This window comes from Carassius carassius, chromosome 40, assembly GCF_963082965.1.
Source record: "Carassius carassius chromosome 40, fCarCar2.1, whole genome shotgun sequence".
Lineage (NCBI taxonomy): Eukaryota > Metazoa > Chordata > Actinopteri > Cypriniformes > Cyprinidae > Carassius > Carassius carassius.
The window spans coordinates 10,316,324-10,342,354 of record NC_081794.1 but is presented as its reverse complement, the minus strand read 5'-3'; the positions used below and the strand labels follow the sequence as shown (position 1 = coordinate 10,342,354).

Sequence of the window (26,031 nt, the reverse complement as noted above, 5' to 3'; positions counted from 1 at the left end):
GCAAATCGTAGCTCCGTGTAGCTGTTTTTATTTTATTTTTTCTCTAGAATCTTTATCTTACTATCACTCTCTGTTTTTTTAAAGTGGTAAAATATAACTTAATTCACACCATATTTCTGATATTATCGATCAATCTTATCAGATTAACTTTGATCGTTGACTTTTATTTTATATCCGTGAGTGCAGTACACCTGCAAAGCGTTAGCACTCGTTAGCTTGTCATTAGCGTTTTCATTCGAACCTATCGCTGTTTTCTTTTCTCCTCTCGCTCCAGTTTTTCACAAGTTCATCAAACAACCGCAGTAAGAATTTTCATCAAGCACGGTGAGTAATGGCTCCTCCTGTCATTGTTACTTGCACCTCTTGCCACATGTACAGTTTATCTATCTCTGTTGCTGATGAGGGATTCACATGTGATAAATGCAGGGAAATAGTTAGGCTGACAGAGAAGATTTCAGAATTAGAGACACGCATCCAAACTTTAATTGAGGACAGTAAGAATGTTAGGGCTCTAGATATGGCTTTGGATGCGTCTAGCTCAGGGATTCCTGTACATTGTTCGGTTCCGGAAACAGAGCCCCTGCAGAAGGGCAACTGGGTGACGGTGAGGCAGCGTATTCGTGGGTCAAAACACCGCTCCTCTGTTCCGATCAAAACATTAAACATGTTCTCCCCACTCAGTGATGCACCCACTGAGAAACCTGATGAAAGTGCTCTAGTTATTGGTGATTCTATTGTACGGAACGTGAATATAGAGACACCAGCCACCATAGTCAAATGTTTACCGGGAGCCAGAGCACCTGACATCTTGGCAAATTTAAAAGTGCTGGCTAATGCTAAACGTAAATACAGTAAGATTGTTATTCATGCCGGCGCTAATGATGTTCGACTTCGCCAGTCGGAGATCACTAAAAATAACATTAAAGAGGTGTATGAAGTTGCAAGCACGATGTCAGACACTGTAATATGCTCTGGTCCCCTCCCTGCTTACCGTGGTGATGAGATGCATAGCAGATCACTCAATGGCTGGATGTCTAAGTGGTGCCCACAGAATAACATAGGTTTCATAGACAATTGGACGAGCTTTTGGGGCAGACCTGACCTGTTTAAAAGAGATGGTCTTCATCCCTCCTGGGGTGGCGCCACTCTTCTCTCTAGAAATATGGCAAATAGTCTTAGTGTTTATACTTGACTAACTGGGGCCCAGGTCAGGAAGAAGACAGACTGGCTAAACCGACCGTCTGCTAGCTGCCTCACGTCACAGAGGTCAGTTAATTCTCAGCACATAGAGACTCTTTCACCTAGATATCACACTATAGAGACTGTGTCTGTTCCCCGAACTAGAAAATACAAAAAACGTCCAAACCAAGTTAAGATTAACAATTTAATTGAGGTTCAACAAATAAAAAACAGAAGCAATATGGATAAACAAATGATAAAGCTTGGCTTATTGAATATCAGATCCCTTTCTACGAAAACACTTTTTGTAAATAATATGATCACTGATCATAATATAGATGTACTCTGTTTGACAGAAACCTGGCTAAAACCTGATGATTACATTATTTTAAATGAGTCCACCCCCCAAGATTACTGTTAGAAACATGAGCCGCGTCTAAAAGGCAAAGGTGGAGGTGTTGCTTCAATTTATAACAACGTTTTCAGGATTTCTCAGAGGGCAGGCTTCAAGTATAACTCGTTTGAAGTAATGGTGCTTCATATAACATTATCCAGAGAAACAAATGTTAATGATAAATCCCCTGTTATGTTTGTACTGGCTACTGTATACAGGCCACCAGGGCACCATACAGACTTTATTAAAGAGTTTGATGATTTTACATCCGAGTTAGTTCTGGCTGCAGATAAAGACTTAATAGTTGGTGATTTTAATATCCATGTTGATAATGAAAAAGATGCATTGGGATCTGCATTTATAGACATTCTGAACTCTATTGGTGTTAGACAACACGTTTCAGGACCTACTCATTGTCGAAATCATACTCTAGATTTAATACTGTCACATGGAATTGATGTTGATGGTGTTGAAATTATTCAGCCAAGCGATGATATCTCAGATCATTATTTAGTTCTGTGCAAACTTCATATAGCCAAAATTGTAAATTCTACTTCTTGTTACAAGTATGGAAGAACCACTAATTCTAACACAAAAGACTGCTTTTTAAGTTATCTTCCTGATGTAACCAAATTCCTTAGCATATCCAAAACCTCAGAACAACTTGATGATGTAACAGAAACTATGGACTCTCTCTTTTCTAGCACTTTAAATAAAGTTGCTCCTTTACGCTTAAGGAAGGTTAAGGAAAACAGTTTGACACCATGGTATAATTAGCATACTCGCACCCTAAAGAGAGCAGCCCAAAAAATGGAGCGCAGCTGGAGGAAAACAAAACTAGAGGTATTTCGTATTGCTTGGCGGGAAAGTAACATATCCTACAGAAAAGCATTAAAAACTGCTAGATCCGATTACTTTTCTTCTCTTTTAGAAGAAAACAAACATAACCCCAGGTATTTATTCAATACAGTGGCTAAATTAACGAAAAATAAAGCCTCAACAAGTGTTGACATTTCCCAACACCACAGCAGTAATGACTTTATGAACTACTTTACTTCTAAAATCGATACCATTAGAGATAAAATTTCAACCATTCAGCCGTCAGCTACAGTATCACATCAGACAGTGCACTATAGACCCCCTGAGGAACAGTTCCACTCATTCTCTACTATAGGAGAGGAAGAATTGTATAAACTTGTTAAATCATCTAAACCAACATCATGTATGTTAGACCCTATACCATCTAAGCTCCTAAAAGAGGTGCTTCCAGAAGTCATAGATCCTCTTCTGACTATTATTAATTCCTCATTGTCATTAGGATATGTCCCCAAAACCTTCAAACTGGCTGTTATTAAGCCTCTCATCAAAAAACCACAACTTGACCCCAAAGAACTAGTTAATTATAGACCAATCTCGAATCTCCCTTTTCTGTCCAAGATACTAGAAAAGGTGGTATCCTCACAATTATATTCCTTCTTAGAGAAAAATGGTATATGTGAGGATTTCCAGTCAGGATTTAGACCGTATCATAGTACTGAGACTGCTCTCCTTAGAGTTACAAATGATCTGCTCTTATCATCTGATCGTGGGTGTATCTCTCTATTAGTTTTATTGGATCTTAGTGCTTCGTTTGACACAATTGACCACAACATTCTTTTGCATAGACTTGAACACTTTGTTGGCATCAGTGGAAGTGCATTAGCATGGTTTAAATCGTACTTATATGACCGCCATCAGTTCATAGCAGTGAATGAAGATATATCCTATCGATCACAAGTGCAGTATGGAGTACCTCAAGGCTCAGTACTAGGGCCGCTACTCTTCACGCTTTATATGTTACCCTTGGGAGATATCATCAGGAAACATGGTGTTAGCTTTCACTGTTATGCTGATGATACTCAGCTCTATATTTCTTCGCAGCCCGGTGAAACACACCAGTTTGAAAAACTAATGGATTGCATAGTCGATATAAAAAACTGGATGACGAGTAATTTCTTACTGCTAAGTTCTGAAAAAACAGAGGTGTTAATTATAGGACCTAAAAACTCTGCTTGTAATAACCTAGAACACTGTCTAAGACTTGATGGTTGCTCTGTCAATTCTTCGTCATCAGTTATGAAACTAGGTGTGCTATTTGATCGCAATCTTTCCTTAGAAAGCCACGTTTCTAGCATTTGTAAAACTGCATTTTTCCATCTCAAAAATATATCTAAATTACGGCCTATGCTCTCAATGTCAAATGCAAAAATGTTAATCCATGCATTTATGACCTCAAGGTTAGATTATTGTAATGCTTTATTGGGTGGTTGTTCTGCACGCTTAGTAAACAAACTACAGCTAGTCCAAAATGCAGCAGCAAGAGTTCTTACTAGAACCAGGAAGTATGACCATATTAGCCCGGTCCTGTCAACACTGCACTGGCTCCCTATCAAGCATCGTATAGATTTTAAAATATTTCTTATTACTTATAAAGCCCTGAATGGTTTAGCACCTTAGTATTTGAATGAGCTCCTTTTACATTATAATCCTCTACGTCCGCTACGTTCTCAAAACTCAGGCAATTTGATAATACCTAGAATATCAGAATAAACTGCGGGCGGCAGATCCTTTTCATATTTGGCGCCTAAACTCTGGAATAACCTACCTAACATTGTTCAGGAGGCAGACACACTCTTGCAGTTTAAATCTAGATTAAAGACCCATCTCTTTAACCTGGCATACACATAACATACTAATATGCTTTCATTATCCAAATCCGTTAAAGGATTTTTAGGCTGCATTAATTAGGTAAACCGGAACCGGAAACACTTCCCATAACACTCTATGTACTTGCTACATCATTAGAAGAATGGCATCTATGCTAATATTTGTCTGTTTCTCTCTTGTTCCGAGGTCACCGTGGCCACCAGATCCAGTCTGTGTCCAGATCAGAGGGTCACTGCAGTCACCCGGATCCAGTACGTATCCTGACCAGATGCTGGATCAGCACCTAGAAAGGACCTCTACATCCCTGAAAGACAGCGGAGACCAGGACAACTAGAGCCCCAGATACAGATCCCCTGTAAAGACCTTGTCTCAGAGGAGCACCAGGACAAGACCACAGGAAACAGATGATTCTTCTGCACAATCTGATTTTGCTGCAGCCTGGAATTGAACTACTGGTTTCGTCTGGTCAGAGGAGAACTGGCTGGTTTCTCCCAAGGTTTTTTTCTCCATTCTGTCACCGATGGAGTTTCGGTTCCTTGCCGCTGTCGCCTCTGGCTTGCTTAGTTGGGGACACTTCATCTACAGCGATATCGTTGATTTGATTGCAAATAAATGCACCGACACTATTTAACTGAACAGAGATGACATCACTGAATTCAATGATGAACTGCCTTTAACTATCATTTTTTTGTTCAGTTGCTTTGACGCAATGTATTTTGTTTAAAGCGCTATATAAATGGCTTGCTTAGTTGGGGACACATCATCTACAGCGATATCGTTGACTTGATTGCAAATAAATGCACAGACACTATTTAACTGAACAGGGATGACATCACTGAATTCAATGATGAACTGCCTTTAACTATCATTTTTTTGTTCAGTTGCTTTGACACAATGTATTTTGTTTAAAGCGCTATATAAATAAAGGTGACTTTGACTTTGACTTTGACGTATCAGATAGGTCCTTCAAAGTATCTTGGAGAGGTGAGGTGTCCAAGTCACAACATCTAACTACTGGGGTGCCTCAGGGCTCAGTTCTTGGACAACTTCTCTTCTCTGTCTACATGGCATCATTAGGTTCTGTCATTCAGAAACATGGCTTTTCATACCACTGCTATGCTGATGACACTCAACTCTACCTCTCATTCCACCCTGATGATCCGATGGTAGCTATTAGCAACTCAGCTTGTCTAACAGACATTTCTTCCTGGATGATGGACCATCACCTTCAACTCAACCTTGCCAAGACAGAACTGCTTGTGATTCCAGCAAACCCATCGTTTCATCACAATTTCACCATCAAGTTAAGCACATCAACCATAACTCCTTCAAAAACAGCTAGAAGCCTTGGAGTTATGATTGATGATCAGCTGACTTTCTCAGACCACATTGCTAAAACTGTGTCCGATCCTGCAGATTTGCTTTATTCAACATCAAGAAGATCAAGTCCTCATCTGTAAGTCGCTTTGGATAAAAGCGTCTGCTAAATGAATAAATGTAAATGTAAAAGCATGTAAAGTTATTGGAGATGTGTTTGTAATTACTGTCAAGTATTGGTTATATAAGGTAAAGCCCCATACATTAAAGGTACAAATATGTAGAAATATTGGAGGGTTGCTTGTAATTACTACAAATAATGTCTGTATAAGGTAATCCCCTGTACGTAAATGGTTCAAGTGTGTAGAAATGTTGGAGAGTTGCTTGTTATTACTGTCAAATAATGTTTATATAAAGTAAACCCCCGTATTTAAATGGTACAAATATGTAGAAATATATGATAGTTACTTGTAATTAGTGTCAAATAATGTTTATATAAAGTAAACCCCCATATTTAAATGGTAAAAATATGTAGAAATATTGGAGAGTTGCTTGTTATTACCGTCAAATAATGTTTATAGAAAGTAAACCCCCGTATTTAAATGGTAAAAATATGTAGAAATATTGGAGAGTTGCTTGTTATTACCGTCAAATAATGTTTATATAAAGTAAACCCCCGCATTTAAATGGTAAAAATATGTAGAAATATTGGAGAGTTGCTTGTTATTACTGTCAAATAATGTTTATATAAAGAAAACCCCCGTATTTAAATGGTAAAAATATGTAGAAATATTGGAGAGTTGCTTGTTATTACTGTCAAATAATGTTTATTTAAAGCAATAACTGTTAAAAATATGTTCCTGAAACTTAATATCACAAGATCTTTTTTTTTTTTGTACAGGATAAAACCAATATTTAACAGTAATTTACTGTAAATAGATTGAATAATGACATAAAATAAAAGATTAAATCGATCAATATACTGGTATTGGGCTTTAAATTAAGGTATCTGAAGGTAATTATACAACATTTTCTGTGTGTTTTACATAGAAAAGTCTGTACTTTGACAAGGAGTTCTTGTAGATGGATTGGATTATCTTAAATATATACCAAATAATACTGTATTGTTCGTTGTTGATTAATCATTGGCGCCGATACAGAATGGCTGCCTCCGTGATGTGCTCTGCAGTTGTTTTTGTGTTTTTGTTAGTTTGTCCTGTCTTTAGTTATATTCCTGCAATCAGTTTCACCAGGGATGAATTGCTGGACATTCGGCAACACACATCTCTCGATATATCACCGGTTTTCGACTATTCTGATGTTTTGCTGGACATTCTTGTCGGCTGCGCGGCTGCGCGGCTGCGCTGATCACACGCTTCAAGAGGACGCGCAAACAGGGAAAAAGAGCTGGCGTGCTCGTGAGACTCAAAATACGCGGATTTCGAACGCTGTTGCCTAGCATCCATCTGGCAAATCTCCACTCTTTACCCAACAAAACGGACGAACTGCTTCTGCTCTCTCGGACAAATAGGGATTTCTCACACTCTGTGTTTCACGGAAACTTGGCTGAAGGACGCCATACCGGACAGCGCGCTCCATCTGCCGGACTTTCAGCTATTCAGAGCGGACTGCGAAGCAGAATCAACGGGGAAATCGTGCGGCAGCGGGACATGCTTTTACATCAATGAACGGTGGTGTACAGATGTAACTGTGTTAAAGAAGATGTGCTGCTCAAATTTCGAAACTTTTCATTAACTGCAAGCCGTTCTATTCGCCACGGGAGTTTCACTCGTTCATTCTGGTGAGTGTTTACATTCCTCCGCAAGCGCACGTCAGCTCAGCTTTACAGAAACTCGCTGATCAGATCACAGAGACAGAACAACAACACTCGGACTCCATTTTAATCATTCTTGGGGACTTTAATAAAGCCAATCTCTCCTGTGAACTGCCAAAATACAGACAGCATGTTACATGTCCCACAAGAGACAGTAATATATTGGATCACTGTTACACCACAATAAAGGATGCATATCACTCTGTTCCACGAGCAGCTTTGGGACGTTCTGATCACCTTCTGGTTCATCTTATACCGACCAACAGGCAGAAACTAAAATCAGCTAAACCTGTATTAAGGACTGTAAAAAGATGGACTAATGAAGCAGAGCAGGGTTTATAATCTTGTTTTGACCTCACTGACTGGAGTGTTTTTGAAGCTGCTGCCACCGATCTGGATTAACTCACAGAGATCGTAACATCATATATCAGTTTCTGTGAGGATATATGCATTCCTACCAGGACTCAACTAAATTACAACAATGACAAACCGTGGTTCACTGCAAAACTCAGACAGCTCCGTCAGGCCAAAGAAGATGCTTACATGAAGGGGGACAATGTCTTGTATAAACAGGCTAAATACACACTGGAAAAGGAGATCAAAGTGGCAAAGAGGAATTATTCTGGAAAAACAAGGACTCAGTTTACTTCGAACGACTCCGCATCAGTGTGGAAAAGTCTAAAGAAGATCACCAATTACAAGACAACACCCCCCAGCACTGTGGAGAATCAACGACTGGCAGACGATCTGAACGAGTTTTACTGCAGGTTTGAAAGAACACCCATCACCTGCCCTGAACGTCTCCCCACACAACCATTCACACCATTCACAACTCCTGCAACCCATCCTGTACACCTCTCCAAACAACCGTTCACACCATTAACAACTCCTGCAACCCGCCCTGAACACATCTCCAATCAAGTGCTGTCACCATTCACACCTCCTGCATCCCCCCTCTCCCCCACACCTGCAATTCAGATCAGCGAGGATTCGGTGCGCCAGGACTTCCAGAAGCAGAAAAGGAAAAAAGCACCAGGCCCAGATTTTGTTACACCAGCCTGTCTGAAATCCTGTGCTGACCAGCTGGCCCCCATCTTCACAAAGATCTTCAACAGATCGCTGGAGCTGTGCGAAGTCCCTTCATGCTTCAAACGCTCCACCATCATCCCCATCCCAAAGAAATCCAAAATTACAGGACTAAATGACTACAGGCCTGTGGCTCTAACGTCTGTGGTCATGAAGTCATTTGAAAAACTTGTGCTGGCCCACCTGAAGGACATCACTGGACCCTTGCTGGATCCTCTTCAGTTTGCCTACAGAGCAAACAGGTCTGTGGACGATGCAGTAAACACTGGACTGCATTATGTTCTGCAACACCTAGACAGACCGGGGACTTATGTGAGGATCCTGTTTGTGGACTTCAGCTCGGCCTTTAACACAATCATCCCAAACCTCCCCCTGCCCAAACTAACTCAGCTCTCCGTGCCCACCTCCGTCTGTCAGTGGATCAACAACTTCCTGACAGACAGGCAGCAGCTAGTGAGGCTGGGAAAATACACATCCAACACCCGTACAATCAGCACCGGAGCTCCCCAGGGCTGTTTTCTCTCCCCACTACTCTTCTCCCTGTACACCAACGATTGCACATCTAAGGACCCCTCTGTCAAGCTCCTGAAGTTTGCAGACGACACCACACTCATCTGCCTCATTCAGGATGGTGACGAGTCTGCTTACAGACAGGAGGTTAAAGAGCTGGCTGTCTGGTGCAGTCTCAACAACCTGGAGCTTAACACACTCAAAACAGTGGAGATGATCATGGACTTCAGGAGAAACCCCCCTGCACTCCCCCAACTCACCATCATGAACAGCACTGTGACTGCAGTGGAGTCATTCAGGTTCCTGGGCACCACTATCTCTCAGGACCTGAAGTGGGACATTCACATTAACTCCATTGTGAAAAAGGCCCAGCAGAGGTTGTACTTCCTTCCCCAGCTGAGGAAGTTTAACCTGCCACAGGAGCTGCTGAAACAGTTCTACTCCACCACCATCGAATCCATCCTCTGCACTTCAGTAACTGTCTGGTTCAGCTCAGCTTCTAAATCTGACCTCAGAAGACTACAGAGGGTAGTCCGGACTGCTGAGCGAATCATCGGTTCAACCCTCCCATCTATTCAAGAACTGTACTTATCCAGAGTGAGCAAAAGGGCTGGCAAAATCACTCTGGACCCCTCACATCCAGCACACTCCCTCTTTGAACTGTTGCCATCTGGTCGACGCTACAGAGCACTAAGCACCAGAACGACCAGACACAGGAAAAGTTTCTTCCCTCAGGCAATGAACAATTGATAAAAACTGTGGAACACACTACACTTTATATTTATACATACATACACTTATTTATCTAAGTGTATTTAACACCATACTTAGCGTACACTAAAATTTTTCTGCACATAATATACCTGTACATACATAATGCTCATTGTAATATACCTGCCATACATCGTCAATTTGTATATTTTCGTTCCTTACCTACCTATTTGTATTTTTTTTAAAAAAAATTTTCCATTTTGTGTTTTTGTTCTGTCACTGTCATTATGTTGCACTGCGGACCTTCTGTCACGAAAACAAATTCCGCGTATATGTGAACATAGCTGGCAATAAAGCTCATTCTGATTCTGATTAAAACAGAAGTCTTTGTTTTAATTATGTAATTTTAAAGTATTTCTGCAATATTTTTAAGTTTTTATACAGATTTATACATTTGTTTAACATTAAACAGAGATTTTTATATTTTCTACAGCAGTTTGACTGTAAAAATACAGAAAATGTTTACGGTAAATATCCATTTTCAAATAACAACATTTTTCCGTAAATTAATTTAAGGTTTTTTACTGTAATTTGACGGTAAGTGGTTGGCAACTTTGCTGCCAGACTTTGTACTGTTATTTTTTTTTTTACAGTGTGGGTACTGCTTAAAAATAAATAAATGAACACACAAACAATAGAAACCATTACATAATTTGTAATGGTTTTAATGATTATAATGGGAATTCTTTTGGTTTTAATGGACACTGTAATGGTCCCCGTGGATCTCTAATTTGCTTTATTCTATTGGTGGCATGTACTGTCTATTGGATACCATAAAGGAACAATAGAACACCTTTGGAAAATTATGGTGGTACCCACCCAGCACCAGACATCATTTGGACTTCGTTTTTTGGGCTAAATCAACTCGGCCCATCATGGCCTTCTTTTAGATCAAAAATTGACGTTGAAAGTTGGTCTTTGCTTGGTCCGTCAGATTTGGTCCAAATTTAGCACAAAAATAGATGTTGAAAACTGGGGTTTGTTTGGTCCATCTAATTTAGTCCAAATTTAGCAGAAGCATGTTTATTTCGGACCGCATATAGCCTTAACATCTAGTCATGAACATACATGTAGAAAGTGAAGAAATAGAGTCGACATCTGACTGATGCACTGTTAAATATACTGAAATATATTTTGAAAATATGTAGAAATACATCAAACATAAAGCTAAATAAATCTGCTGCTGCATTTATTTGATTTAAAATACAGTAAAATAGTAATATTGTGAAATTACAATTTTTTTTTACTATTTTCTATTTCAGTATGTTTTAAAAAGTGATCAAAGCTGAATTTTCTGCATCATTACACCAGTCTCCGGTGTCACATAATCCTTCAGAAATCATGCTTTGTGAAAACAAGAATAAATTACAATTGACAGTATATTCACATAGAAAACAGTTATAATACTCAATCTCCATCTTTCGATATGAAGATAACACTGTCTGTATCTACGTAAAAAAACACGGGGCCCTAACTCTTCCATAAGATTGCATAACTCCAAACGCCCGTAAGCGGTGGTAAATGCGGCAATAAACACATTAAAATGGGGGGTGGGGTCTTCATCCACTTAACACCACTGCACTAATGCTACTGTGTCTTACACAAATGAGAAGTGATTAATGATGTGGCCGTTTCCAAAGATATGGTGGGCGAAATATTCAGGATCTGTTAAAAGCTCTGCTGTAGGTAGATTGCACCTAAGCCCAAATCTTCCCCAAAGCGAATTCAATAAATATTTATTTATTGATCTGCGTGCGGGATTGAGTGTGATTTTGTCAATGTCGAGCTAAATTCCCTCCTTCATAATATCCTTTGACTTAAAACTGCTTTTCGGCGTCTGTCACTATGTGCAATGGAAAACCTGAAGCCTCCTGTTTGATTTTGAGAAATGTCTTAACATACCCACTGAATAAAATGTCTGATGTCTGTGGAAAATGCCAGATTTCCTCAATTCTGACTACCGAATGACCTTTATCAATAGCTCTGGAGAGTTCAACAGACGTCCAAACTCCTGAAATGACTCTTTCTTCGTCACCGTGCTGACATTGACCCTGATACTGTGCCTCTGCACAGGTGTGACACAGCTCAAACAAAAATTTACCCTGTGGAAATTTGAAAGGTAGAACCGGGTGGAGTAGTTTATGTGGGGGGAGTACGCTGCATTTTATAAAACTGAAAGATTCGACTGGATCAAAATCTTTTAAAAATTATCTCTGGATGGCTGAAAGGGTAACTTTTACATGACTTTACGTAAGGATAGAGAGATGTGAAATCCAGATATGACACAAGTTCGCCCTCGTCGGTCTTGTGGTACAATCTGAGGGCATTTGGTCTCCCCCCATAAAGCGATTCCCTGGGGTTAAGCCTCACTGGCGCATTCCCACATAGCAAATGTCTTCTGGCCCAGATCCGGGCCACACAATGACTTTTCCCACTGCCCAAGTACCGCAAAGAATGACAGCCCGGAAGTGGCCCAGAACTGGATTAAAGACTCGGGCCACACATGGGCCATAACCGGCACGAATCTCAGACAGTTAATCAGCCATAGCGGCCCTGATCTGGGCCAAAATAGGTTTTATTATTGGTGCCAATTCTCAGCATTAATAAACCAGAATCTCCAATTCTGAGTCACACCTGAGCCTTATATAGCCCAGAACCAACCCAGACAGCAAGCAGTGTCGGCCCAGCCTCCGCTATAAAACTCAACTTCCAGTATGGATTTCACGAAGGCCAGATGTGGGCCGGATCTGGGCCAACACTATATTGCTCTCTGGGAATTTTAATATTTCATATTATTACCTTGTATATTACTATGATCACAATTATTCATTTTTTGACATGCTTTAATGTACACACAATCTATGCCAATAAAGTACATTAAACTGAATAGAAAATCAGATTTAAAACCCACACATCATGTAACTTTGCAATAAAAAAACATATTGCATTGGTTTTTCTATTTATTTTTATAAAGAACAAATCAACCAATAAAGAGTGAGTGTATAAAGTATACAGTCTATAAGAGAAACGTAACAGATAGACACATGCAACTAAATCATAATGATTTGAATAATATCTGTGGGAAGACTTGCACCTTGCAGAGATATGTTCAGAAAACCATCTTCACCCGCCATCAATCTGGAAAATGCTACAATCTCATTCAAAATATCCTGCAAAAAGATATCATAGGCTGCATAATCATCTGTGGCTATTTCACGAAAAATGTAAAGTTCTACGAATTTCTAAACCATTAAATCTGGGCCTTGGGACAATCGTAAAATCACCCACATGCCCTCCTTCTCTCACTAGTCTAGTTATGCAATTCTGGCTGAAACGCATATCTGGAGCTGAGGGATCATAACCTGAGCGTTCATTATTAGATGGCCCTGCACCGACCTGTTCATTGCTGTTTTTAGCTGCACCCAACCATTTGTGTTGTTCCTCTATAAACTTGTGTTGTCTATCCACCATGTTAAGCGAAACTGGCTGTAACATCTGTAGATGATTGTTAATCATTTCACGTAACTGTTCGCTATTGTTTTGAAAATCATGTCTGGGTCTTAATGATCTCTGATCATCTTCTGAAGTGTGGGGATATAAATCATCATGACATCTTTTACTGCTCATTTTGAATTATTATTGTTATTTTATTTTTTATTTAAAAAATAATAAATACACATTTTCAAGCTTAAAAGGTAAGCGTGTACACTCCTGAAAACAGCAACACCATTCACAATGCGACATAACAAGATATAACAAAACAGATACGTACAGTATAAATTCAAAACCACCGTTTCTCCATAAGTAAATCAGAACCAGAAATACAATCAGTAATTAGAATAAACAACGATAAATGACTGGTAATAATCAATGTTAAAAACAAACAATATTAATAAATGTAAGAAATAACCGATGATGATAATAACAATTCATGTCAATAACAAACAATAATAAATGTAAGAAATACCCAATAATAATAACGAATCGATGTCAATAACACATAACAAAAACAAGCAACAATTCAATACATATCACGGACAACCGCTCATCATACAGTTGAACAAATCTGTTAACATTCTTTGAATAAGATTTAAGAGTTCTGTAATCAGCGATAAGGCATTAACAGTAAGATGTTGTTCGATTTGAACCTCATAGATTTTTGCCGGTACACCGCTCATGCTCTGCTGAAACTGTTGGAATTCGCCATACAGCTGTTCTTGGCAACTTCTCCAAAGTTCAGCTTCAATGACGTAAGGATTTGTTGTGTTGTTGTTGACATGCTATGGTGTTTCTTAAAATCGACACTACATCACTTTGTGCACTAACAAAAATGTCTTCTGCCTCCCAATAAGATAACGTTTTTCCGCTCATGTCAAAAAGTGTCTCAAAGTTCCGATTAACACGGCACAGCATATCATAATCGAGCCTCCTGTTTAAATCACAATCACAGAAGAATTCATGAGGAATTTCATGAAGTAATTCCTCCTCTTCCTCTCTTTTCGAAGCACTGTAGGACACTTGATCCCATGCATGTATCATCGAATCAGTCCACACTGTTAGGCCGCCTTCGTCATACCCTTGTTCTGTAAAATAATGATAACAGTTTATTGATTTATTGAATAAAAGGCAAAACATAAAACGTTATAACAAGATTTCTTGCTTTAATACATACCATTATTCTCAGAATTCCTTAAACGACTGGTGGTCAGAACATCATCCATTTCCTCCTCTGGTAACCTCAAGCATTTTACACCCTGACCCTCTGAGTGTCGGGGCCTGGACGTACCTGGGGTGTGAAAACCCAAACAGTCTGGAAGCTTGTGAGACTGTTCCATGATAACAAAGTTATTGGCACTATTATTAGACATTGAATAGTTAATAGCATTGTAATAATAAAACCTTCATATACATCCGGAAGAAGGAGGCGGGAACCGGCGGACAATCAAAATGAAACTTTAATTACAAAATAAACACAAAACAGCGCATCAGCCCCTCACGGATGACTGATGCGCACAAAATAAAACCAAAACATAAAATAAAGCCCAGGCCTGGTCCTCTCTCGTCCTTCACTGTCGTCGCTCCAGTTTTGTATCCTTCCATCTCCTCCGTGGGACTCGAGACCGGTGGTGGGTCGCAGGTGTAGCTCATCTGCAATCACTCCATCGGCCTCACTCCTCGTTCCCACGTCCCTCGGCCCCGCCCCAATCGTCACAAGCATAAAGGAGGAAATACTTACATATCTCTTCAAGGATCTGTTCCAAACCATCGTCGAAAGCCTGATTCTCAAAACCAAATATTCACATAAAATATATTTAAATAACTCAGATGAAAAGCACTTACCCTGGTAATTGTCAGCCATTGTTTTGTCTATTGTTGAGATAGCAGCATAGTATGGCAATCCGAATTGACTTTTATTCATTTGCAGGATATGTATTCTTGATATCAGGAATTGGATTTCTACTAGTAACAATTAGAATATTTGATATCAACAATTCAATTTCCACTAGTAACAATGTTAATTCTTGATATCAAGAATTATATTTCAACCAGTAAAAATTATAATTCTTGATATCTGTAATTGTATTTTTATTAGTTAAATGTCACCATAGGCTGCCATTCAAATTTAATTGTTGATATCAAGAATTACTTTCTTACAAGTTGAAATTCCAATTTGACATATCAGAAACACAATTCTTACTAGTAAAAACCTTTATTTTAGATATCAGTAATCACATGGTTACTAGTACAGACGTCGATTCTTGATATCAACAGACAAAGGCTGGAGACAGCACACCTTGTTTGTTATCTTTATATCTTTACAGATTCGATTGATGTATTGCTCTTATCTGTACGATTAAAACTGAAAGTGTAATTTAAGTTCTTTTCGGGGTTATCAGGAGAAAATGACTCATAGCACGTATATGCTCATATGCTATGAGTCATTTTCTATCAGGAGAAAATGACTCATAGCGCGTATATGCGTTAATCGAATTCAGAGGGTTAACTAGTGAAAATTGAATTGTTGATATCAAGAATACATATCCTGCAATGAATAAAAGTTAATTTGGCTTGCCATACTAGAAAGGCATTTTAGATATCAGAAAATGAACATTGTCACTAGTAACAAGTACATTACATTTGATATCAAGAATTAACATTTCAACTAGTAAATGCATTTTGATGTCATTAGGATATGTCCCCAAAACCTTCAAACTGGCTGTTATTAAGCCTCTCATCAAAAAACCACAACTTGACCCCAAAGAACTAGTTAATTATAGACCAATCTCGAATGTCCCTTTTCTGTCCAAAATACTAGAAAAGGTGGTATCCTCACAATTATATTCCTTCTTAGAGAAAAATGGTATATGTGAGGATTTCCAGTCAGGATTTAGACCGTATCATAGTACCGAGACGGCTCTCCTTAGAGTAACAAATGACCTGCTCTTATCATCTGATCGTGGTTGTATCTCTCTATTAGTTTTATTGGATCTTAGTACTGCGTTTGACACAATTGACCACAACATTATTTTGCATAGACTTGAACACTTTGTTGGCATTAATGGAAGTGCATTAGCATGGTTTAAATCGTACTTATATGACCGCCATCAGTTCGTAGCAGTGAATGAAGATGTATCATATCGATCACAAGTGCAGTATGGAGTACCTCAAGGCTCAGTATTAGGGCCGCTACTCTTCACGCTTTATATGTTACCCTTGGGAGATATCATCAGGAAACATGGTGTTAACTTTCACTGTTATGCTGATGATACTCAGCTCTATATTTCTTCGCGGCACGGTGAAACACACCAATTTGAAAAACTAATGGAATGCATAGTCGATATAAAAAACTGGATGACGAATAATTTCTTACTGCTAAATTCTGAAAAAATAGAGGTGTTAATTATAGGACCTAAAAACTCTGCATGTAATAACCTAGAACACTGTCTAAGACTTGATTGCTGCTCTGTCAATTCTTCGTCATCAGTTAGGAATCTAGGTGTGCTATTTGATCGCAATCTTTCCTTAGAAAGCCACGTTTCTAGCATTTGTAAAACTGCATTTTTCCATCTCAAAAATATATCTAAATTACGGCCTATGCTCTCAATATCAAATGCAGCAATGTTAATCCATGCATTTATGACCTCAAGGTTAGATTATTGTAATGCTTTATTGGGTGGTTGTTCTGCACGCTTAGTAAACAAACTACAGCTAGTCCAAAATGCAGCAGCAAGAGTTCTTACTAGAACCAGGAAGTATGACCATATTAGCCCGGTCCTGTCAACACTGCACTGGCTCCCTATCAAACATCGTATAGATTTTAAAATATTGCTTATTACTTATAAAGCCCTGAATGGTTTAGCACCTCAGTATTTGAATGAGCTCCTTTTACATTATAATCCTCTACGTCCGCTACGTTCTCAAAACTCAGGCAATTTGATAATACCTAGAATATCAAAATCAATTGCGGGCGGTAGATCCTTTTCCTATTTGGCACCTAAACACTGGAATAACCTACCTAACATTGTTCGGGAGGCAGACACACTCTTGCAGTTTAAATATAGATTAAAGACCCATCTCATTAACCTGGCTTACACATAACATACTAATATGCTTTTAATATCCAAATCCGTTAAATAATTTTTAGGCTGCATTAATTAGGTAAACCGGAACCGGGAACACTTCCCATAACACCCGATGTACTTGCTACATCATTAGAAGAATGGCATCTACGCTAATATTAGTCTGTTTCTCTCTTATTCCGAGGTCACCGTAGCCACCAGATCCAGTCTGTATCCAGATCAGAGGGTCACTGCAGTCACCCGGATCCAGTACGTATCCAGACCAGATGGTGGATCAGCACCTAGAAAGGACCTCTACTGCCCTGAAAGACAGCGGAGACCAGGACAACTAGAGCCCCAGATACAGATCCACTGTAAAGACCTTGTCTCAGATGACCATCAGGACAAGACCACAGAAAACAGATGATTCTTCTGCACAATCTGCCTTTTCTGCAGCCTGGAATTGAACTACTGGTTTCGTCTGGTCAGAGGAGAACTGGCCTCCGAACTGAGCCTGGTTTCTCCCAAGGTTTTTTTCTCCATTCTGTCACCGATGGAGTTTCGGTTCCTTGCCGCTGTTATTTATATAGCGCTTTAAACAAAATACATTGCGTCAAAGCAACTGAACAACATTCATTAGCAAAACAGTGTGTCAATAATGCAAAATGACAGTTAAAGGCGGTTCATCACTGAATTCAGTGATGTCATCTCTGTTCAGTTTAAATAGTGTCTGTGCATTTATTTGCAATCAAGTCAACGATATCGCTGTAGATGAAGTGACCCCAACTAAGCAAGCCAGAGGCGACAGCGGCAAGGAACCGAAACTCCATCGGTGACAGAATGGAGAAAAAACCAGGCTCAGTTGGGGGGTCAGTTCTCCTCTGACCAGACGAAACCAGTAGTTCAATTCCAGGCTGCAAATAGAATAGAATATGTAAATAGAAATGGAATGTAAATAGAATCTATTGCTAATAAAATATGCTATTTTCAGCTAGTCTAAATATAAGTCATTGTATTCGAATAGCCCCTGCCAAAATCTAATTCTAAACTGAAGGCTGTGAAATTAAGTTTATCCACTAGAGGGAGCCAGATTATAAGGATTTATTTATTGAAAATAAATGCAATAAATGTGTATAACCATAGTGTAGTGACAGTAGTTTAATATTATTAATGTGCATAGAAATATGTGAAATATTGTAGATCATTTACCCCAATAAAACAAACTTGATTAAATATACATTATCTCACAGAATTGAGTACACCCTTCACATTTTTGTAAATATTTTATTATTATATATTTTTTCACATGATAACACTGAAGAAATGACACTTTGCTACAATGTAAAGTAGTGAGTGTACAGCTTGTATAACAGTGTAAATTTATTTACCATTCCTCTTGTCCACTGATGCTTCAAGAACTGGACAACATGTTATATAAAAATAATTCTTATTAGGACACGACTCATTCATGTAGCCAACGATATTTCAAAAAAAACAAAAAAATTCAATGTAAATAGAATCTATTGCTAATAAAATATGCTATTTTCAGCTAGTCTAAATATAAGTCATTGTATTCGAATAGCCCCTGCCAAAATCTAATTCTAAACTGAAGGCTGTGAAATTAAGTTTATCCACTAGAGGGAGCCAGATTATAAGGATTTATTTATTGAAAATAAATGCAATAAATGTGTATAACCATAGTGTAGTGACAGTAGTTTAATATTATTAATGTGCATAGAAATATGTGAAATATTGTAGATCATTTACCCCAATAAAACAAACTTGATTAAATATTCATTATCTCACAGAATTGAGTACACCCTTCACATTTTTGTAAATATTTTTTTATTATATATTTTTTCACATGATAACACTGAAGAAATGACACTTTGCTACAATGTAAAGTAGTGAGTGTACAGCTTGTATAACAGTGTACATTTATTTACCATTCCTCTTGTCCACTGATGCTTCAAGAACTGGACAACACGTTATATAAAAATAATTCTTATTAGGACACGACTCATTCATGTAGCCAACGATATTTCAAAAAAAACAAAAAAATAAAAATAAAACACCTGAACAACAGATAGGAAGTTATTTTTCAAACTAAATGAATGCCTTGTTCATTTTTCCTTTTAATTATCTGAAGGACTTGGTGGCCAATAAAAAGAAACAGCATCAATTTACTTTTTCACAATTAAAAAAAAAATAATAATAAAAAAAAAATGAATCAAGCCATAATATAATTTTCAAGATTCAATGACAAAACAAGTAAATAAAGGAGGAGCTGTTTCTGCACATGGATGTTCTTCTGGCTATTTTTAATAATTATTTTGTTTTTATTTTGACAGAAACTATTTAACTCCGCCTACCAATGTGTGGTAGTGTTTCTAAAGACTGCAAAAAGACTTCTATGGACTATGGATTTCTGTGGCGCAGATGGTAGAGCAGATGGTTTTTTGCCTTTTGCCGAGCTCTTTCTTTATACTTTTCACATCCCGTATCACACCAGAAAGCCATATATTTTCAATAAAACGAAATACAACGAAATTATAAAAAAGGGAAAAATAACGTGGATATTGTGTAAGGTTAGGGCTAGTTGTAGGAGCTCCGGAAAGATACCGTTTGGATGCCATTTAATTTCAAATTAAATAGCATCAGTGTGCATTGCATACATTAGAACTTTTACTTTTCGAGTAAATATCAAAAGCAATTTAGAGAGATATGGCTTTGTGGAATATGTGGAATCTGTGTACTAGGAATACGTTACGACATTCTAGTTCACCCAATAGCCTATTGCGGGTGGTGTTATGCTGAATAGAGTGTGGTGCTGCTGTGCATGTTCTAATCTTTTTCCACTTTTATTTATATAGTTGATTTTGTATTTATAATCGTAACATGTTATATAAAAATAATTCCTATTAGGACACGACTCATTCATGTAGCCAATGGTATTCAAAAAAAAAAAAAAAAGTCCAGTAAACCGTTTGTATGATGCATTATTACCGTATTTTCCGCACTATAAGGCGCACTTAAAAGCCTTTAATTTTCTGAAAAAACGACAGTGCGCCTTATAAGCCGGAGCGCCTTATATATATGGATCAAAGCGCTCTGTCAAAATGTTGACATTCCCTTTAGCACAGCTCCATCTAGTGTATGCATAACGCAAACCCAGTCAAATGTTTGACTGCAGTATCTTCTGTTTGCCCTATATATGAAAACAGTTATAAAATAGGCCATTCATTGAAGGTGCACCTTATAATCCGGTGCGCCTTATAGTGCGGAAAATACGGTATCTGTTATATTTTTTCTTTTAGTTGTATTTTTTATTTGATGTATTAGAAGAAAATGTAATAAAACCAAAAATAAACACCTGAAAAGCGACTAACTAAATTAATGTCTCTGTTCCTTTAATTATCTGAAGGACTTGGTGGCCAACAAAAAGAAACAGCATAAATTAACTTTTTTTTTATTATTGTTATTTTTTTTTTTTTTACAATGAACAAAAATGTAAACAATGATTCCAACCATAATAATATAGCTGCAATTACGGGGCCAAGCACTCCACCGGCAAATTGAGGAGCTAAGCATGGCATGGAGCATCACAAAAAATGCAACAATGAGCAATTAAAGCAATTTTAGGATGATTGTAATTGAAATGGCGTAAAAATCATAAATACAACCACGAGTAATATGAGATACAGCTTGAAGTGTCATTTTTACATCATGCCACAAATTCATCGCTGTAGTATGCGAATAAGGTTTTGTCTATCGACACAAAATCCATAATATTTTGTCAGCACAGTCTGAAGATCATCTGATTCAATTTTGGTGAAAATCGGACTAATGGTTGAGGAGTTCGAAAAAGTAGGTTTTCAACATAAATCAAAATGGCGGACAGCAAGTTCGGCTTACTCTGGCCTATTTGGTATCTTTGTTATCGGCATAAGCCAGGGAATATTTAGACACCAGTTTCACTGCAGTAGGCTAATGCATTAAAAAGTTTTCAGCATTTGTATAAGTGTAATTATTCATGGTTAATGCATGGTTTATTACTCTTGACAAATAGGTGGCGCTGTTACCAAATTTATGTGACATGGTCAGTGTGGGGTGACAATGACACATACAAAGTTTGGTGCAAATATGTCAAAGCTTTGCAGAGATACAGCCTCAAATGCAGTTTGGCACCCTTGATGCGCTAAATGAGAACAGTTTGTATATCGAAACGAAATCCATAAATTTTTGCCAGCATGGTCTGATGATGATCCACGTCAAATTTGGTGAAAATCGGACTAACGGTCTAGGAGGAGTTCGAAAAAGTAGGTTTTCAACATTAATCAAAATGGCGGACAGGAAGTATAGCCAATATTCACATAATTGCTATTGATGTTCTCATTTCAATAGTCTAATTTATTCAAAAGTTATTAGCATTTTTGTGATATTTCATTACAACTTTTGACCATAAGGTGGCGCTGCCACCAAACTTTTTGAGTACCTTCAGGGCATGGAGCCGAAGATTGTTGTCATTATTTTCGTAACGATACGATAAAGCGTTCAAAAAATACAGCATTTTAAAACATAATTCAAAATGGCCGACGCCTGAAATGGTTGACATGGTAATATTGGATATCATTCGATTCGACATGACCCGCTGAATCTAAAGAGACCAGTTGTGTGATTTTTGGCCAAACCATTCAGAATTAATACGCCAAAATAGGCATTTTTCATATCTGCTGACCACTAGGTGGTGCTGCGTCGAAACACTGCAGGTCGTCTCAGGACATGGTTATTATAACACAAACCAAGTTTGGTCTCAATATGCCAAACCGTTGCCGAGATATAGCCTCGCATGCTTTTTTGCGTGCTTTTCGTCAAATTTGTTAATGTGTCGTTCGAGAACGGTTGGACGAATCAACTTGAATTCCATAACTTTTTGCCAACATGGTCTGAGGATGATCTGAGCCAATTTTCGTGAAAATCGGACTAACCGTCTAGGACGAGTTCGAAAAAGTAGGTTTTTCGAAAAATTTAAAATAGCGAAATAACTAAACCTTGCGTTTTTTTAATTCGACTTGGCATGAGCCAAGGATTCAGAGGAAAAAATAGATTTCATTTTCTGGCTTACAGTTCAAAAGTTATTAGCATAAAAATATTGAAACTTTGGACAAGTGGTCGCGCTAGAGAGTTGGAGTTAGAGACTTCAAATGCCATAGACTTGCGGCGGAAGAAAAAAATTACGCTAACGGATAGAATAGGTGCCTTGCACCTTCGGTGCTTGGCCCCCTAATAATAATAACGCCAACGATTACAATAGGTGCATACGCACCTTCGGTGCTTGGCCCCTAATAACGCCAACAATTTCAATAGGTGCCTATGCACCTTTCGGTGCTTGGCCCCTAATAATTTTTAAGTTTCACTGACAGAACATATAAATAAAGGAGGAGCCATTTCTGTACATGGATGACCTTCTGCCATCTTTGGCCAATGCTGAAAAACGAGGAGTGTCGGAAAATCTCATTAATATTCATGATCTCATTACCATAGCTTTTCTTACATGTAAAAATGGCATTTCTACATATCTGTAAAAGTATTTTTACTAGTTAAAAGGTTATTTAAGATACCAGTAGTTTTATTTTCACTAGTTGCAAGGGCAATTTCAGATATCAGCTGCCTTTGTTGATATCAATAATTATTTTGTTACTAGTTGAAATGTTAATTCTTGATATCAGTAAATGTATTTCAACATGTTACAATTGTTATTTTTGATATCTGAAAATGCATTTCTGATATCAATATAATTTCTGATATCTAAAATGTCTTTCTTACTAGTAACAATCACATTCATGATATCAGAAATAAACATTGTCACTAGTGACAATTAAATTGTTGATATCAAGAATTAAATTGTTGATATCAAGAATAGACTACTGTAGTAGTAACTGTGTGATTACTGATATCAAAAATAAAGGTCTTTACTAGTAGGAATTGTATTTCTGATATGTGAAATCTGAATTTCAACTAGTAAGAGAGTAATTCTTGATATCAACAATTAAATAATAATGGAAGCCTATGGTGACATTTAACTAGTGAAAATACAATTACAGATATCAAGATATCATTTTTTACTAGTTGAAATATAATTCCTGATATCAAGAATTAGCATTGTTACTAGTGGAAATGTAATTGTTGGTATCAAGAATTAAGATTGTTACTAGTGTAAATGTAATTGTTGATATCAAAAATTCTAATTGTTACTTGTAGAAATCCGATTCCTGATATCAATAATTAACATTTTAACTAGTGAAAATTGAATTGCTGATATCAAGAATACATATCCTGCGAATGAATAAAATTCGGCTTTCCATAGTGAAGCAGAACTTGAAGATTTTACAGGTAATGAGCATAACAAAACTTTGGTCTTTAACAGGACTTGGTGTGTGGGGGCTGCACTTGAGAACACAATGTAAAATCTGATAACCATCCATGGGGGGGTACCCTAATACCATAAATCTTTAATACTCATACATGTATAACATTGATTTATGCATATGCAACAACAGATGCAACATCTTTTAGATTTTTTTTTTTTTTTTACAACTTAACTGAGGGGGTGATATTACTGGTGCGATCTCAGATCTCAAAGATCTCAGTTCTCTTGTTTGTATTAGGTATGTCTCATAAATGTGTGTGTGTGTGTGTGTGGGTGTGATTGTTTCTAAGTTATATACTGTATGCTTGTTTGTACAGTGTGTTTGCATTTGTATGTTTGTGTTTGTTTGCATGTATGTTTATGCTTTCTGTATATTTATGTGTGTGTGTGTTTGTGATTTTATATTTGTGTTTGTGCACTTGTTTAAATTTGCAGTACGTTTATGTTGAGGTTGAAAGATCTATGGGGTTAATAAAAATAATAAATGTAACTAAAATAAACTAAATTAACTAAAATTATGCAAAATTTCCTATACCATAGTCTGACTTGTTAAAAAACAATCATAGGTCTCGCATTCTTTTGACCTGTCGTTGAGCTTTTGGCTAAACTTTGGCAAAGTGCACCCTCACAGATGTACGTCATAAAATAGTATAAATTGTCACCCTTTGATCAGTGAGCACAATCTATTTTTGATCACCTAAATTTAGCTGACGCACAACACCAACATTAAAATGTCAGAACACTCAAAACTCATCAGTTTCAAAATCCTTTCAAAAATACCTTACACTATGTTGGCATCGGTAATCACACAGCCCCCAGACACTCAACGCAGTTTTCATTTCGATGCACTACTTGAGACAAAATATTTACGCTTCATACCATGTTGTAAAACCTTGTGCTTTTAATTACCTATGTCTGTTTTATTTGCTAGATAACATGACACGAGCATTATAGAAGGAAATCAAAGACATTCCAAAACACTTAGTTTCTGTTAGATATTTGCACACACGTGTGTGTGCATGTTTTAACTGATATGACATGTTAGAAGTTAAGATTGACAAAAATAAAAGACCTATTGGTTAGACATGATTAACTAAAACAAATAGAACAAACAACACTTTTTCCAACAAGGGCATTTGTTAAGTAAAAAAAAACACCTTGTATAGGCTATCCTTATTAAAGCAACAAACATTGGTCTAATGTTTAAACAGGTAGAATGTTTTCACCAAGTTTGAAATTATGTCGATTCATTAAAAAAAAAAGTGAAAGTGAAGTGACATTCAGCCAAGTATGGTGACCCATACTCAGAATTTGTGCTCTGCATTTAACCCATCCGAAATGCACACACACAGAGCAGTGAACACACACACACACACACACTGTGAGCACACACCCAGAGCAGTGGGCAGCCATTTATGCTGCGGCGCCCGGGGAGCAGTTGGGGGTTCGATGCCTTGCTCAAGGGCACCTAAGTCGTGGTATTGAAGGTGGAGAGAGAACTGTACATGCACTCCCCCCACCCACAATTCCTGCCAGCCCGGGACTCGAACTCACAACCTTTCGATTGGGAGTCCGACTCTCTAACCATTAGGCCACGACTTCCCCCCCGAAAAAAAAAAGTGACATTCAGCCAAGTATGGTGACCCATACTCAGAATTTGTGCTCTGCATTTAACCCATCCGAAATGCACACACACAGAGCAGTGAACACACACACACACACTGTGAGCACACACCCGGAGCAGTGGGCAGCCATTTATGCTGCGGCGCCCGGGGAGCAGTTGGGGGTTCGATGCCTTGCTCAAGGGCACCTAAGTCGTGGTATTGAGGGTGGAGAGAGAACTGTACATGCACTCCCCCCACCCACAATTCCTGCCGGCCTGGGACTCGAACTCACACCCTTTCGATTGGGAGTCCGACTCTCTAACCATTAGGCCACGACTTCCCAAAGCATTAAAAACATTACTTTGTTTCATTCTTTTAACATACATTTAAATCTATTTTGTGCTGGTCTCTTCTCCAGTGTTAGGGGCAGGGTTGTAGGTGTGGCTTGACCAAACCGCTCCTGAGCTCATTCTGAGTTTGTCCGTGGCGCGTGAGGTTAGTCTGTTGGAAAACACTATAGCTTTGCTGGGGATCTTTTTTCTTTTGTTTAACTTTTTCTACCGGCATGACAAAACTTCTTCTTTCCTGATCTGTAACATTAAAAAACTATAATTTGCTTAACGTTCACTTCTTTTTTGTTT

At 38.0% G+C, this 26,031-nt stretch overlaps 1 long non-coding RNA gene across 1 annotated transcript in view; it reads left to right on the top strand.

The window, feature by feature from the left end:
- Window positions 1-26,031, top strand: part of LOC132122096 (uncharacterized) — a 780,856-nt gene that overhangs the window by 293,580 nt on the left and 461,245 nt on the right. The window lies entirely within an intron of this gene.